Here is a 12,883-nt window from a genome sequence, read left to right on the forward strand (position 1 = left end):
AAAAAGGGGACATAACAACAGACATTGAGGAAATCCAAAGAATTATCAGGTCATACTTCAAAAACATCTATTCCACAAAACTGGAAAACCTAAAAGAAATGGACATTTTTCTGGATAGGTACCACATACCTAAGTTAAATCAAGACCAGATAAACTATTTAAATAGTCCAATAACCCCTAAGGAAATAGAAACAGTCATTAAAAGTCTCCCAACCAAAAAAAGCCCAGGACCAGATGGTTTCAGCCCAGAATTCTACCAGATCTTCAAAGAAGAGTTAATACCAATACTCTCTAAATTGTTCCACATAATAGAAACAGAAGCAACATTACCAAACTCCTTCTATGAGGCTACAATAACCCTGATCCCCAAACCAAACAAGGATACAACAAAGAAAGAGAACTACAGACCGATATCCCTCATGAACATTGATGCAAAAATACTCAATAAAATACTGGCAAACAGACTCCAAAAACACATCAGAACAATTATTCACCATGATCAAGTAGGCTTCATCCCAGGGATGCAAGGGTAATTCAACATATGAAAGTCCGTCAATGTAATACACCATATAAAAATCTCAAAGAAAAAAAAAAACACATGATCATCTCACTAGATGCAGAAAAGGCATTTGACAAAATCCAACATCCCTTCATGATAAAAGTCTTGGAGTGATCAGGAATACAGGGAACATACCTAAACATAATAAAGGCAATTTACAGCAGGCCAAGAGCCAACATCAAATTAAATGGAGAGAAACTCAAAGCAATTCCACTAAAATCAGGAACGAGGCAAGGCTGTCCACTCTCCCCATACTTATTCAATATAGTACTTGAAGTTCTAGCCAGAGCAATAAAACAACATAAGGAGATTAAGGGGATACAAATTGGAAAGGAAGAAGTCAAGCTTTCCCTATTTGCAGATGACATGATAGTATACTTGCGTGACCCCAAAGATTCCACCCAGGAACTGATAAAGCTTATAAACACCTTCAGCAACATAACAGGATACAAGTTCAACTCAAAAAAAATCAGTAGCCCTCTTATATACAATGGACAAAGAAGCTGAGAAGGAAATCAGAGATATATCACCCTTTACAATAGCCACAAATGACATAAAATACCTTGGGGTAACACTAACCAAGCAAGTGAAGGACCTATATGATAAGAACTTTAAGTCCCTGAAAAAAGAAATTGAAGAAGATATCAGAAAATGGAAAGATCTCCCATGCTCATGGATAGGCAGGACCAACATAGTAAAAATGGCAATTTTACCAAAAGCAATCTACAGTTTCAATGCAATCCCCATCAATATCCCAACACAATTCTTCACAGACCTGGAAAGAATAATACTCAACTTCATATGGAAAAACAAAAAACCCCAGGATAGTCAAAAGAATCCTGTACAATAAAAACAACCTGTGGAGGCATCATGATCCCTGACTTCAAGCTCTACTATAGAGCTACAGTAATAAAAACAGCTTGGTATTGGCATATAAACCGACATGTAGACCAATGGAATCGAATTGAAGACCCTGACATTAACACGCACACCTATGAACATATAATTTTTGACAAAGAAACCAAAAGTGTACAATGGAAAAAAGAACGCATCTTCAACAAATGGTGCTGGCATAACTGGATATCAACATGTAGAAGGCTGCAAATAGATCCATATCTGTCACTGTGCACAAAACTTAAGTCCAAGTAGATCAAGGACCTCAACATAAATCCAGCTACTCTGAAACTGCTAGAAGAGAAAGTAGGAAGTAGTCTTGAACGCATTGGCATAGGAGATCACTTCCTAAATAAAACACAAGTAGCATAGACACTGAGAGAAACAATCAATCAATGGGACCTCTTGAAACTGAGAAGCTTTTGTAGAGCAAAGGATATGGTCAATAAGGCAAAGCGACAGCCTACAGAATGGGAAAAGATCTTTACCAACCCTACATCTGACAGAGGACTGATATCCAGAATATATAAGGAGCTCAAGAAATTAGACATCAAAACGACCAACAGTCCAATTAAGAAATGGGCTATAGAACTAAACAGAGAATTCTCAACAGAGGAAACTCAAATGGCTGAAAGACATTTAAGGAATTGTTCAACACCCCTAATCATCAGGGAAATGCAAATCAAAACAACTCTGAGATACCACCTTATGCCTGTCAGAATGGCTAAGATCAAAAACACTGAAGACACTTTATGCTGGAGAGGATGTAGAATTAGGGGAACTCTCCTCCACTGCTGGTGGGAATGCAAGCTTGTACAACCACTTTGGATATCAATATGGTGCTTTTTAGAAAATTGGGAATCAATCTCCCCCAAGATCCAGCTATACCACTCTTGGGCATATACCCAAGAAATGCTCAATCATACCACAAAGCACTTGCTTAGCTATGTTCATATCAGCATTGTTTTTAATAGCCAAACCCTGGAAACAACCTAGATGCCCTTCAACTGAAGAATGGATAAATAAATTGTGGCACATATACACAATGGAATACTACTCAGCAGAGAAAAACAATGACATCATGATGTTTGCAGGCAAATGGATGGATCTAGAAAAAATCATCCTGAGTGAGGTAACCCAGACTCAGAAATACAAATATGGTATGTACTCATTCATAGGAGGATACTAGATGTGGAACAAGGATGACTGGACTGCTACTCACTTCACCAGTGAGGCTACCTGGAAAACAGGACCCCAAGAAAGACATGAGGATCGGCCAATGACAGAGAAATGGCTGAGATCTACATGAACAACCTGGACATGAGTGGGAGCAATGAAGGGTCAGGGTCAAGGGAAAGAGATCAGGAGATCCCAGCTGGATCAAGAACAGAGAGGGAGAACAAGGAATAGGAGACCATGGTAAATGAAGACCACATGAGAAAAGGAAGAAACAAAGTGCTAAAGAGGCCCACAGAAATCTACAAAGATACCTCCACAAAAGACTGCTGGCAATGGCCGAGAGTCAGCTGGGACTGACCTACTCTGGTGATGGGATGGCCAAACACCCTAATAGTTGTGCCAGAAACCCCTTCCAAGGACCAAGGAATCTGGATGTAGACATCTACTGCTAGGTCCCTGGTGGAGTGCCTGGAGTCTAATTAGCGAGAAAGAGGAGGGTTTATATGAGCGAGAATTGATGAAACCAAGGTTGGATAAAGCACAGGGACAAATAGCCAAATGAATGGAAACACGTGAACTATGAACCAAAGGCTGAGTGGCCCCCAACTGGATCAGGCCCTCTGAATAGGTGAGATATTGGCTTGATCTGTTTGGGAGGCATCTAGGCAGTGGGACCAGGTCCCGTGCTCCTTGCATGAGTTAGCTGTTTGAAACCTGGGACTTATGCAGGGATGCTTGGCTCAGTCTGGGAGGAGGGGACTGGACCTGTCTGGACTGAGTCTACCAGGTCGATCTCAGTCCTCGGGGGAGATTTGCCTTGGAAGAGGTGGGAATTGGGGATGGGCTGGGGGGAAGGAGAGGGGGGCAGGAAGGGGGAGAACAAGGGAATCTGTGGCTGTTATGTAGAACTGAATGGTATTGTAAAATAAAATAAAAGAAAAAAAACAAGAAATATTACCTAAATTATTTGTAAAAAAAATAAATAAATAAAATAATTTTACCAATAAATGTCACAGATGGGGCATGTAGTACATGTTTATTAGTCATTTTAGGTCCCATACTGACTTCCCTAGCAGCTGGAGTGGTTTTCTTTACCACCATTGATGCCTGTGTCCTTGTCAGGTGTGTGGCTATTATATCCTTCCTTCCTCCTTCCTTCCCTCCTTCCTCCCCTCCTTCCTGTCTTTGAAAATAGATCTTTTTCATATATTCTGATATGGTTCCCCTCCCCCAACTTCTCCAAAATCCACCACTCCCCCATTAAAATAAAATAAAGATATTATATTATATATATATATATATATAATATATATATATATATATAATTATGTAATGTGTAATTATGTTGCTGGAGGGCTTCTCTCCAGTTTCCACCAAGCCCCACAGTCCCACAATCCACTATAAAATAATCACTCAGATGCTTATATTACTTATAAACAGTATGGCCATGGCAGGCTTCTTGCTAACTGTTCTTATAGCTTAAATTAATCCATTTCTATAAATCTATACCTTGCCACATCACTTGTGGCTTACCGTCATCTTTACATGCTGCTTGTCCTGGCGGTGGCTGGCAGTATCTCCCCATCCTTCTTCCTGTTCCCTCAATTCTCCTCTCTCCTTGTCCTGCCTATACTTCCTGCCTGGTCACTGGCCAGTGTTTTATTTATATAGAGTGATATCCACGGCAATTCCCCTTTTCTTATTTTTTTAAAAGGAAGGTAAGTTTAACATAGTAAAATTACATATAACAAAACAATTATCGAGCAAGAATTACAGTTACAATATTAAAGAAGATGTCCTATCTATCTTATATTTGTGAGTTTAAGGTTTTATATCTAACTTATCTTTTATCATAACTGAGGAAATTATAACTGTCTAGTCTTCAACCACATCAAAGACCTCAGAAGGATATAATATTACCTGAGAAATGGGAGAAGGATGTAAGCAACTTTCAGGAGTCTTTCAGGGTAGAAAGAGACAGCTGACAGCCTAGACAGTCACCTAATGTTTCCTTGTAAAGTTGAGGCATCTGTCTTTAGCTCACAGGGCTAGAGTCTCTCTGTCATTTTTTTCAGTGTCTTGTAGAATGTCTGGCAATTTTCTCTGCAAAGCAGGAACCTGAAGGACCATCTTGTCAAGCAAAGTTTAGTGATCATTCTTCCATGGGTCTTACATGTCCAGTCGATCAAGCAATCCAGGCAAGAACAGTTTCTTGCCCAAATGGCTATCTTTGCCAACGTGAAGATAAACTCCATATGGAGCATCTTCGATGTCCATCCTCCTCTCTGAAGTAAATCCAGTGCTACCAGGAGCAGACATGTCTCACTGTCCAGAATGTCTAAATTTTTAAAACATTTTAAATGCCATATTCTGTAGGTCTTTGAAGTGTTTGAAGACTACCTATCTATCTGAAATATATCTATGTATACCTAGAAGACTTATCTAACATGGCTATAAATACGATTATCATAGATGACTAATTAATCTATTTCTTAATTATCCATTACAATTTTAAATGAGTTACATAAACATAATACCTCAAACAAGAATAGAAATATATATACAGGATAACAAAATTAACTTTAAGTTTATATCAATAAACTAAAATTTATACCAATGTGAAACATTTTAAACATAAACTAAAATATATACCAACGTAAAACATTTTAAACAAGTTGTTGTTCTTTAAAAGTAGGTTCATTAATCTACCCTTTTTCTTATCATCTCTATATCCTATATATCTATATTATATCCCCTTTTCTTTTTAGAAAGTAATGTCATTTTATAATCAACCTGTTTTAAATAAAAATATTGGTTTTTCTCTGTCCCACACCAGAGGGCTCTTCTGATTTGGGACACAAGAATCTCTTAACCATTTTTTTTAAATATGTCTGAGTTTAGAGGGGGAGTGAGCCAATTCTACCTCTAAAGCCAGCTTGGTATATTTGGGAATTTAGGCGTAGTATCACTTACTACTTCCTGCTGGAGGTGGGCGCTGTATCTATGGGGACGCAAAGAAAAATTTAGGCCTATGGGGTACTCCGTGAGTCTGTATTGTGTAAACCAGTTGCCTTTCAACCGCTCTGGATGTTAGATTATCTGGGCCATGGTGTCATCGGAGACCTTTCAGGGGGTCTTGGCTGGTTAAACCTGATGTATCTTAATCTGGAACAAATCCATAGCCTCTGGCTTTCTGTGGAAACAAAAGCAGAACCTCTTTTCCAAAGCAACATATCCTTACATCCAAATTTTGAAGTCAAGGTGCCTTTAAAATATACATATTGGTTTAATTCAACATGTTTTTCAATCAAATGTTTTTTTGCAGTTAAAAATCCCAAAGACAACACAATCTAGATTCTCTGTGTAATATTCTTCTTTACGTGGCTTTTTTATATTAATTTATCTTTTTTTGTCTCTTTCAAGCCTATGTATATTTTACACACATTGTAAACTATTTTATCTGAATCAGTCTTATTGTGAGCCTATTGCTTTAAACTGAAGCATTCTAAGACTGAAATGGCGCTGTGGCTGCTGGCTCCGCCCACTTCACCCACTTCAGCTTCCCAACATGGCATTTTCCACCAGTTCTGTGAACCATCAAGTCTCAGAAATAGTGGGTCTACGTTTTTATCAAAGCAGGGTGTAGCCCAGAAACCTTTTTTTTTTTTTAATACTAGTAAAGACTAAATCTGCCACACAGCATAATGTGCTACTGGCAGACACCTCACCACCATACTGCCCGTCAAACATGCAGGACAGGAATCTGCCAGTAGTACAACCCATGTTTGTGGTGTCTAGCCGCCGTATGAGACATGAAGCAGGAAACTGGTTTGGGCTCTGTTTAGAATTGGTTATTAAATATTCTCAGGTTTAAGGTGGAAACTCGAGCCATTGGGCACCATTTGTCGCTGGAGGGCTTTCTCCAGGTTCCACCAAGCTCCACGGTCCCACAATCCACTATAAAATAATCACTCAGATGCTTATATTACTTATAAACTGTATGGCCATGGCAGGCTTCTTGCTAACTGTTCTTATAGCTTAAATTAATCCATTTCCATAAATCTATACCTTGCCACGTCGCTTGTGGCTTACTGTCATCTTTACATGCTGCTTGTCCTGGTGGTGGCTGGCAGTGTCTCCCCCTCCTTCATCCTGTTCCCTCAATTCTCCTCTTTCCTTGTCCTGCCTATACTTCCTGCCTGGTCACTGGCCAGTGTTTTATTTATATAGAGCGATATCCACAGCATAATTATATAATCATATAATTTAGCTTTATTTAAAATTAAGTGATTTTAAGAAAACTGTAAATGTATTATAACAATACACTCAAAGAGAAAACATACAGTGCATATACTAAAATGTGACTCTCATCTTCCTCTCACTCTTCCTGTTGTTCACAAAGTGACATGTTTCCTGTGGTCGTTTCATCCATTGATTGTTTTAGGGATGTCCCTGCCTTATTCCTCTTCCACCACCATCCCCTCCCACACACAACACTGCACCCTTCCTCTCCCATGTCTCTTGTTACTTACAGGTCATAGATATTCTCAGACCCCCATTCCTTCCCCCTTTTCCCTTCTCATGATCCTTTTCTCATTTCCTAACTGAATGCTACCATAATAGCCACCTTATTTATTTTCATTATAAGGCCTCTTGCAATGTTAACAAAAAGTTTTGCTAATATAATGCACATTGTAAAAAGCGTATTATCTTGGGCATCTCAGAGGAAGGTGTGTTTGTGTGTGTGTATGTGTGTGTATATATATCTGTGTGTGTCCATGTGTCTGTGAGTCTGTGTGTGTGTGTGTGTGTGTGTGTGTGTATGTGTGAACCTGGATAATGAAATTGGTAAAGTAACCCCCCAGTATCTATTATTTTAACTGAATATTAAAGCATATTTTATAAGAAGTATTAGTTCCTGATGGTGGAAGATCATTGTGAAAATAAAAAGAATATACAAGTTTTGTTCCAAGGCCACTGACATCTTCCTCTAGACATTGACAAATTGATTAGCAAATCACCTTCTGAGGAAAAGCTGATGACCACTGCAGATCATGAAGCTATTGATGCTGCCAGGAAGTTTGCCAATATTCAAACCTCTGTTATCCCATCCCAAAGAAAGGCATCATCCACATACCTTTTAGCTCTTGTGGCCAGGGCCAAAATCATACCAGGGGTCTGGAAAGAGAGAGATAATGAAATTCTTTTAACATTTTTCTGAACTGTTCTTGCATTTCTTAAAGATTGGAAGAATTTCTTAAATATGTTATTTCTGATCCATGTTGAAGTTTCTCTTCTTGTAACTCATAGACTTACAAAAATGAATACTTATGTACATCTGCATTTGGAAATTTTTAAATGTATTCCAGTTCTTGAAGAAAGATAATTCTGCAGGAGAGGACTAGAAAATTAATTTTAACTCAAATCATTTCCTCCCACAGTATATCTTCATGAATTACAGAAAGCTAAATCCTAACAGCCAAAGCAGCCCAATTAGTCTTCACTTTTAAAAATTACTCTTTAAGAGAGTCAAGAAATACCCTTTTATCCCATGATGTGAAGCAAATCCCTCAGCTCAGTGAGGAGGAATTGGAGAGGATGGTGACAACTTACGTCCAGCTTCCAGAAGCCTGGAACCAGTGACGCTGTGTCCTGGCGTGCTGCCAGGCCGCTAGCCCGCTTTCCCTGGGTGTTAGTTCATTACCAGTACCTGCCTGACATTTGTGCCTTGACACCAAAAGTGCTAACAGCTGTGGTGCCTGTGGAGGGAAGGCAGGAAACACCTTTCCCAGCCCAGATGCCCCTCACAGACGGGTACTCTGCAGAGAAGAAAGTCTGCTAAACCCCGCTGCAACTTGCTTCCTCTCTCGTGAAGGATTTGCTGCTCCGAAAGACAGTTTTGTTCTGTGACATTGGATTTATGGAGATAAAACTTTTTTTTTCAGATAGAAGTTACATGTGCTAAAAGGGTGACACATGGCAGTAATATGAATGGTCTAGGAGTTCATGGTATTGTGAAATAAAATGTTTCAATGACACGTTCATTCTTGGCTTGGGTATCCACTGCCGGTAGCCCTCTGACCCTCCCAACTGAGGATGCCAAGAAGGATTATAGGAGAAAATTCTACTTATCTTGAAGCTGAATAGAATCCTTAACTAATAGTGACAGACCTACCAGTGTGACTGTCACTAATGGCAACGCCCTGGGGCACCAGACAATGAACAAGTTCAGAAGGAAGTACAAATGCGTGAGAAAGGAGTCAAGATAACAAGGGCTAAAGATATTTTAGAAAAGCTTATTTTTAGAACTTTGCTGGTCTGATTCGGGCTTATTCTTGTGTCAGCATTTCTAACATAAGAACATGCTCTTATAGCCACTGTCTGAAGAGAAGACCACTGTACTGAGCCACCATGCACTGTTTTTGTTTGTTTTTTTGCATGTACGGAGCTTCTTTCACTTATGATGATTTGTTTCTTAGAAATTGGATTTTTCTTTTCTTTGTTTGACCTTTGAGTCAGTCTCTCATTCAGCAGTACTTGCCGGCCTGGAATTCACTGTGTAGACCAGGCTGGATTCAAACTCAAGGCAATCATCCTATTTCTGCCTCCAGAGTGCTGGGATTTCAGACATGCACCACTGCACACCAACCTAACAATGACATTTATTATTTAAGTGTACATTATCTCTGTAATTTTAAGATTAGGAAATACTCTATGACAATCAACTTACTATAAGAAGTTGTGTGTGTGTGTGTGTGTGTGTGTGTGTGTGTGTGTATGGTTTAATCATCACTACTTTATAGCAGATGTGAAGAGCTCACAAAAACCTAGTCCCTCATTCCATGACACTTTCCCTCTATGTATTGTTTATAAAAGCACCACATATTTATTTCAATAGCTGGCAAGGTGGTGAATGCATAAAGGTACAAGCCAGCAAAACTAAAAAGCAGAATCTGATCCCCAGATCCTGCGTGGTAGAAGGAGAGCACTGACTACTGAAAGCTGTCCTCTGACTTCAAACATATACAGCTTGGCATGTGTGTGTGTCCTCAGATTAAATAATAGAAATAAATGTGTAAAATAGTAATAACAAAGTCCAAGTATAAAGCTTTGTATCTATTGACAATTCAAGCATTCTAGTACAAAAGAGACTTAAACCATTTAAAATCCTACAGCTGTGAGAGATATTTCAGACAAGTATCCTTTTAGTAACTCTCAGTAAATAAACAGAAGATGAAGAGGAGGGACATAGGGAGAAAAGAGTGTTGTAGAATATTATTTTCAGGTGGGTTACTTTTGTTGTGTTGCATTTGTTTAACTCTGTAAAGATGTTTTACTGTGCCTGTCTAAAACACCTGATGGTCTAATAAAGAACTGAATGGCCAATAGTAAGGCAGGAGAAGGTATGGCTGGAGTTGACAGGCAGAGAAGATAAATAGAAGGAGAAACCTGGGAGAAAAAAAGTGATAGCCAGAGAAGAAGGAGGACATCAGGGCCCAGCCACTCAGCTACATAGCAAACCACAAAATAGAGTAAGATTTAAAGAAGTAAGAGAAAGGGGAAAGCCCAAAGGAAAAATCTAGACAGGATAATTTAAGTAAAGCTGGCTAGAAACAAGCCAAGCTAAGGCCGAGCATTTATAATTAGGATAAACCACTGTGTGTGATTTATCTGATGGCAGGTGCCCCAAAAGAGCAAAGACAAACAACAACCAAGAAGTCTATAAGCATGATCAAATTGTCATGAGCTTTAGTTTCTGTTCTCTTGATGTGTTGTTGAAGAATAGAGTTAAAAGAACTGTGGGACTTCCCAGTCTGTGAGTGACTAGAGTCCCACAAGCCAACTTGCCAGTCTGGGTTACTTCCTCTTGAATCACCCTCTGAAAGCCAAGTTGTCAGAAGAATTATCTTCAGACTCTATGTTAAAATTCATATCACAATGGAAATCTCACCTGAAAAACACATAAGTCAGTGTATCAAACAAAGTGTTATCATGTCATAGGAACCTCTAAAACTATTGAAAATTACTATTTTATCTTTATAATTAATTTATAAAGATAATTTAGGAGACAGACACATCACCAAAGATGTCCTCAGGGAAGTCTGCAGATTTTTCCATTTCGTTGCTAATGAGCCATTTTCACCTGACTTCTGCTCCCATCGCTCCCCACTGAAGAACCAGCTGTCAGTTTCCACAGCTGAGCAGGTTTGCTGCCAAACAGGTGGCAGCAGAAAGAAATCATAGGAATGGAGGTAGTTAATCCGGAATCAGATGGTCCACCTGGTGTCGTTAAAAACTGACTGCACATCAGAGGTGGTTAACCACAGAGAATCAATACTTAAGATTGTGAGTATCCTTGCGAGGATAGATGAGAAAATTTGACCTAAGCTGGATATCTGAACAGTCCCATGCTCAGTATATGATCAGTGGTGGCCATTCATAAATGATGGAATTTCTATAGAGAAAGGGAGTGTGTTGGGGTATTCCAGACTATAACACTCAGCCACTCTGCAACCCTCTAGGTGTGGTAGTCCCTCTGAAAGCAAACATTCCTTATCTATTGAGTCATAGTGGGTTTCTGCTTACCTGCCCTAATATAGCTGGATGTGCTTTGCAGGCTGTGATTGCTTAACATAAATATGGAAACGTGTTATAATTAGCCTTGATTTCATGGATTATTTTTAATTTTTCTTAATGCATCTGACAATATTCATGAACATGTGACTTACTTCATCTCTGTATATAACTATGACCATATATACTTTGGTTTGTTTCTTTTTTTCTGTTTAGAATTTGCTCTTGTAGACTGTCTTCTTTGGTGACTTGGTAGTAGCCTGGAAGTTGTCCTGTGATATCATACCACCTAACAGGACCACTGTTATAGAACTCATCACACAGTGTTAGAACTGGCTGGGTGCAGGCCCTACTTTCTCAGAGTCACTGAGTCATAAAATGAATATGTGCACATTTCTTGCCTTCTTTAGTCTTAAATTGTCACTACATAGCATAGGGCATCATGGGGAATCAAGAAATATATTAAGATGAATTTGCTTCATGAGTACATATGAATAAAAGTTAACACAAGGACCTATCAGAAGCCCTCTTCCTGTTTTCTGATTTGTCATCTGCTCTGTCATTCTGCATGCAGTGTGACTGAGTCAATGGGAAGTGCGATAAAGGCCACTTTAAACCACAATAGTGATGGGAAGGGTGTGGCATAGATCTGAGATTGACAGAGGTTCAATCAATATGATTTGGAAAATCATTAAACAGAGGAAGAATGAGAAATCTAAGAGAGCTGTCAGATCTGTGGCTCACAGTACTGGGAAGATGGAGGGCTGTCAGACCTGTGGCTCACAGTACTGGGAAGATGGAGGGCTCTCAGATCTGTGGCTCACAGTTGTGGGAAGATGGAGGGCTGTCAGATCTGTGGCTCACAGTTGTGGGAAGATGGAGGGCTGTCAGATCTGTGGCTCACAGTTCTGGGAAGATGGAGAGCTGTCAGATCTGTGGTTTACAGTTGTGGGAAGATGGAGAGCTGTCAGATCTGTGGCTCACAGTTGTGAGAAGATGGCAGGCTCATACACCCAGAGGGGATCTGATGACTGTGACTATTGTCTTTCAGAAGGGCCAGGAAAGGAGGAACACCTGCTTCCTGGGTGCAGTTAGGCATGTTTATTTTGTATTGACTTGGCTAACTCTCAGGGAAAAGTGTATGAATCAGGAACCTTTAATGTGATGTGGCAGTTCTGAACTCTCTAGGAAAGTGTGCAACAGTAAGAATACATAGTAGTTAACTTGTGTCAATTTAAAACATTCAGACCTTTGATCTTCCTGAGTGTGACTATGTGTGGGATCCTGTTCTCAGGTTCCTTGTGGCTTTACTCAGCATGTCCTCATAGAGGATGATTAGGACCAAGGGCCTGAGTGCAGGTGTCTGAGATGGTCTGCACTTGGCTGTGCTGGGGGAGGAGGTCATTTGCTCCACCCCTTGGCATCTCTATAAATACCCTGGGGCAGAGACAGTCGGGGCCTGTTGGAAAAGGTTCCAGGCCCTCTTGAGGCTATCTTTTATTTTATATCTGTTTATCTCCGCAAGATTCTCCACGATAAATCCTTCTATCTAATATTTCCTGCTGCTCACACTCAGGAAAACTCTGGGGAACTGTGGGGTTGGTGGGTAAATGCCCCACAACTATGGAAGTGTTTCTAGATAACGTTAATATGCTAACCATTTGAATGAATAAAACA

General features: G+C 39.7%; 1 protein-coding gene across 1 annotated transcript in view; it reads left to right on the forward strand.

The window, feature by feature from the left end:
- Positions 1-12,883, forward strand: part of Cntn5 (contactin 5) — a 1,130,804-nt gene that overhangs the window by 242,312 nt on the left and 875,609 nt on the right. The gene's annotated exons all lie outside the window — the stretch shown is intronic.

The sequence above is a fragment of the Peromyscus leucopus genome, chromosome 7 (assembly GCF_004664715.2).
Source record: "Peromyscus leucopus breed LL Stock chromosome 7, UCI_PerLeu_2.1, whole genome shotgun sequence".
Taxonomy (NCBI): domain Eukaryota; kingdom Metazoa; phylum Chordata; class Mammalia; order Rodentia; family Cricetidae; genus Peromyscus; species Peromyscus leucopus.